The following is a 5,727-nucleotide window of genomic DNA, read 5'->3' on the forward strand; positions in this document are numbered from 1 at the left end:
TCCACAAAGTGCAAAGTGTTTCCTTTCAAATGGTACCAAGAATATGCATATCCTTGCTTCAGGTCCTGAGATACAGGCAGTTCGATTTGGGTATGTCATTTTAGGAGGAAATTTGAAAAGGGTCCAATCCTTAAGTTAATTTATGCCCTGAAAAATCAATGCAGTTCCTCCACATTGAAATGAATGGCGGCCAACTTGAAAATAGGCTGTTGTGTCTGATTTGACATTAAATCTATGATGACTCTGTGAATCTTTTCCAATGGGTCTGTGGCAAGGTTGGTGTAGTTATCAACTAGGGTACGCTGTGATAATAAAGCACATCTCAGAGCTTGCAGGTATGACCTTTGACCCCCCAAGGTGGACCCATGGAGATGTCATTAACATGCCAATTATTGTATACATTATTTCATACATCAGGTTAATAACATATCAAGTACCTTATTATGCAAAGATTGTTCCTGATAATACAAAATTACATTACATATCCTCAACCCTGTTGGTCAATATTACCAATGCCAGTGATAACCACATTGAGCTTCCTCCTATAGGTGGTTATGCCAGTGATAACCACATTGAGCTCCCTCCTATAGGTGGTTATGCCAGTGATAACCACATTGAGCTTCCTCCTATAGGTGGTTATGCCAGTGATAACCACATTGAGCTCCCTCCTATAGGTGGTTATGCCAGTGATAACCACATTGAGCTCCGTCCTATAGGTGGTTATGCCAGTGATAACCACATTGAGCTCCCTCCTATAGGAAGTTATGCCAGTGATAACCACATTGAGCTCCCTCCTATAGGTGGTTATCATACCAAAACATAACCCACAGACATGGACCTTAATGTAAATTGTCATTAGACTTTGCCACAACAAAGTGGGAAAATTGTCCCTCTGGGCAATGGACTCATTTGGGATGTGAACTCTTCAATCATTGTGTAATCCATATCTGGCTCTTAATGTGTTCTTTATTATATTTTTATTATGTTAACTCAGAATATATATATATATTTTAGTATAACGGCTCTATGGGGTACCAGTACTGAGTAATGATAACGGCTCTATGGGGTACCAGTACTGAGTAATGATAACGGCTCTATGGGGTACCAGTACTGAGTAATGATAACGGCTCTATGGGGTACCAGTACTGAGTAATGATAACGGCTCTATGGGGTACCAGTACTGAGTAATGATAACGGCTCTATGGGGTACCAGTACTGAGTAATGATAACGGCTCTATGGGGTACCAGTACTGAGTAATGATAACGGCTCTATGGGGTACCAGTACTGAGTAATGATAACGGCTCTATGGGGTACCAGTACTGAGTAATGATAACGGCTCTATGGGGTACCAGTACTGAGTAATGATAACGGCTCTATGGGGTACCAGTACTGAGTAATGATAACGGCTCTATGGGGTACCATTACTGAGTAATGATAACGGCTCTATGGGGTACCAGTACTGAGTAATGATAACGGCTCTATGGGGTACCAGTACTGAGTAATGATAACGGCTCTATGGGGTACCAGTACTGAGTAATGATAACGGCTCTATGGGGTACCAGTACTGAGTAATGATAACGGCTCTATGGGGTACCAGTACTGAGTAATGATAACGGCTCTATGGGGTACCAGTACTGAGTAATGATAACGGCTCTATGGGGTACCAGTACTGAGTAATGATAACGGCTCTATGGGGTACCAGTACTGAGTAATGATAACGGCTCTATGGGGTACCAGTACTGAGTAATGATAACGGCTCTATGGGGTACCATTACTGAGTAATGATAACGGCTCTATGGGGTACCATTACTGAGTAATGATAACGGCTCTATGGGGTACCAGTACTGAGTATTGATAACGGCTCTATGGGGTACCAGTACTGAGTAATGATAACGGCTCTATGGGGTACCAGTACTGAGTAATGTGCAGGGGTACAAGGTAATTAAGTCATATACATAAAGCTATATAAATATACATAGCACTAAGTACTCTGTATGGTTCTACACAACAGTTGTCTCACAGTATTGCCTCATTACCATCACACTGAACAACATGACCAATTATTGTGTATTAGACATCAAGTCACACAAGAACTGGGAAGTCACAGAGTAGAGCAGGGGTATTAAACTCATTCCATGGAGGGCCTAGTGTCTACAGGTTTTTATTTTTTTCCTTCAATTAAGACCTAGACAACCAGGTGAGGGGAGTTCCTTACTGAGACCTAGACGACCAGGTGAGGGGAGTTCCTTACTGAGACCTAGACGACCAGGTGAGGGGAGTTCCTTACTGAGACCTAGACAACCAGGTGAGGGGAGTTCCTTACTGAGACCTAGACGACCAGGTGAGGGGAGTTCCTTACTGAGACCTAGACGACCAGGTGAGGGGAGTTCCTTACTGAGACCTAGACGACCAGGTGAGGGGAGTTCCTCACTAAGACCTAGACGACCAGGTGAGGGGAGTTCCTTACTAATTAGTGACCTTAATTCGTCCATCAAGTACAAGGGAAGAGCGAAAACCCACCGACACTCGGCCCTCCATGGAATGAGTTTGACACGACGTGTTGAACAGGAAGTGAGAATAGAACAGGAAGTGAAATAAAGAGCGTTGGCTGTTATAGCTCCACCTTCAAGGAAAGTCTCTGTGAATGTGTAAAAATAGGAAAATTGCTACAATGGGTATAACTCATCTAGATTGTCCTCTTTTTATAAACAAATATGGCTCCATTTATAACACAATGACAGACCAATGCCAACACCAAATTCTGATGTTAAAGAATTGATACTTTCAAAGTGACACTGATCCAGAAGAACTGGACATGTGATGCAAATTGATATAAAACTCTTTGTTTTAAATGGTTCAGAGTGAACTATTTGAAATGTTTAGAAAGTTTACTCGTATTGAATACACCTCAAATCTTACTTCATACATCCAATGACTCCTTATCAAAGATGGTGGATAAATAAAAGGCGTTTTCATTTACATTTTAGTCATTTAGTAGATGGTCTTATCCAGAACAACTTACAGTCAGTACATTCATCTGCAGATAGCTAGGTGGGACAAGCACATATCACAGTCAATAACGTTGCTGTCAGTAGTGTCAGAGCTAGAAGGGGGGTGGGGGGTCAAGTGCTGGTTAAGTAGGGTTTCAGACATTTTCGGAAGATGGGCAGGGACTCTGCTATCCTAGTTCCAGGGGGAAGATGGGCAGGGACTCTGATGTCCTAGCATCAGGGGGAAGATGGGCAGGGACTCTGCTGTCCTAGCATCAGGGGGAAGATGGACAGGGACTCTGATGTCCTAGCTTCAGGGGGAAGATGGACAGGGACTCTGATGTCCTAGCTTCAGGGGGAAGATGGACAGGGACTCTGCTGTCATAGTTTCAGGGGGAAGATGGACAGGGACTCTGATGTCCTAGCTCCAGGGGGAAGATGGGCAGGGACTCTGCTGTCCTAGTTCCAGGGGGAAGATGGGCAGGGACTCTGATGTCCTAGCATCAGGGGGAAGATCGGCAGGGACTCTGCTGTCCTAGCATCAGGGGGAAAATGGACAGGGACTCTGATGTCCTAGCTTCAGGGGGAAGATGGACAGGGACTCTGATGTCCTAGCTTCAGGGGGAATATGGACAGGGACTCTGCTGTCATAGTTTCAGGGGGAAGATGGACAGGGACTCTGATGTCCTAGCTCCAGGGGGAAGATGGGCAGGGACTCTGCTGTCCTAGTTCCAGGGGGAAGATGGGCAGGGACTCTGATGTCCTAGCATCAGGGGGAAGATGGGCAGGGACTCTGCTGTCCTAGCATCAGGGGGAAAATGGACAGGGACTCTGATGTCCTAGCTTCAGGGGGAAGATGGACAGGGACTCTGATGTCCTAGCTTCAGGGGGAATATGGACAGGGACTCTGCTGTCATAGTTTCAGGGGGAAGATGGACTGGGACTCTGATGTCCTAGCTCCAGGGGGAAAATGGACAGGGACTCTGATGTCCTAGCTCCAGGGGGAAGATGGACAGGAACTCTGATGTCCTAGCTCCAGGGGGAAGATGGGCAGAGACTCTGATGTCCTAGCTTCAGGGGGAAGATGGGCAGGGACTCTGCTGTCCTAGCTCCAGGGGGAAGATGGGCAGGGACTCTGATGTCCTAGCTCCAGGGGGAAGATGGACAGGGACTCTGATGTCCTAGCTCCAGGGGGAAGAAGGACAGGGACTCTGATGTCCTAGCTCCAGGGGGAAGATGGACAGGGACTCTGCTGTCCTAGCATCAGGGGGAAGATGGGCAGGGACTCTGATGTCCTAGCTCCAGGGGGAAGATGGACAGGGACTCTGCTGTCCTAGCTCCAGGGGGAAGATGGACAGGGTCTCTGATGTCCTAGCATCAGGAGGAAGATGGGCAGGGACTCTGCTGTCCTAGCTCCAGGTGGAAGATGAACAGGGACTCTGCTGTCCTAGCTTATTTTCCACCATAATTTGCAAATAAATTCATTACAAATTCTACAATGTGAATTCCTGGATTTTTTTCTTCTAATTTTGTCTGTCATAGTTGAAGTGTACCTATGATTACAGGCCTCTCTCATCTTTTTAAGTGGGAGAACTTGCACAATTGGTGGCTGACTAAATACTTGTTTGCCCCACTGTAACTAGGACATGTGACATCCTGGCAAATTTGAGAAAAAACACTTTATATCAGAGTTCTCAGGCGGTTGATGTGTAGGCCGTCATTGTAAATAAGAATTTGTTCTTAACTGACTTGCCTAGTTAAATAAAGGTAAAATAAAAAACATGTAAAAAAGTTGGCTATGCATATTCATGACATAGGCTAGTGGCATAGTAGCATCTCTCTCCATTGAATTCAGGCGGTTGACGTCAAAAACCCTTATTGAATATTCAAAAAAGTATTACAATAATCAGATATATCCACCAATCCAAAGAAAGGATAGGCGGGAAGTAGTGTGTCGTCAGTGCTGCTTTGTGGACAACGACTCCCATTGGGCGGAGAGACATGTATCTGGTCAAGGCTTCATAATTCATAAAGGTCATGTTAGTGACCGCTGTTAACTCACACATCAAAATGTAGAGCTAAGATGTCCTGCATTAACCTCAGACCTTATTTTCAGTTTATTCTTTCCCAATACATTTTTCCCATGGGGATGACTGAACGAACCAGAGGTAACTAATTTCTACATTTTAGGACTACAAGCTGGTGAGCTCTATGTCTGGCACACTGAAGTGAGAGAGGGAACAACTAGCTCTGGTCTGTCCCATCTGGTTTATAAACTCAGCAAAAAAAGAAATGTCCCTTTTTCAGGACCCTGTCTTTCAAAGATAATTCATAAAAATCCAAATAACTTCACAGATCTTCATTGTAAAGGGTTTAAACACTGTTTCCCAAACACCTTTGTTCAGGTACACATTATTCCCTTTCTGCTAGTCACATGTCTGTGGAACTTCAGTTTATGTCTCGGTCTCAGTTGTCTCGGTCTCACCTGGTCTCAGTTACACATGTTAAGTATGCTGAAAATAAACGCAGTTGACAGTGAGAGTACGTTTCTTTTTTTGTTGTTGCTGAGTTTGTCTATGATCCCATCCCGCCCAGACCATAAAGAAATAGCCAGCGAGATGACTATCCCTGGGGGCTCCTCCTCCACCGGGCGGGGACAATAAGCAGAGCGGCCCAACCAGGATCTACGGCCTCTTCCTCTATCACGCCATTGGCTCTTGAAGCTGAAATTGTACC

The sequence above is a fragment of the Oncorhynchus mykiss genome, chromosome 14, assembly GCF_057628025.1.
Source record: "Oncorhynchus mykiss isolate SJ-2025 chromosome 14, ASM5762802v1, whole genome shotgun sequence".
In the NCBI taxonomy this organism is placed as follows: domain Eukaryota; kingdom Metazoa; phylum Chordata; class Actinopteri; order Salmoniformes; family Salmonidae; genus Oncorhynchus; species Oncorhynchus mykiss.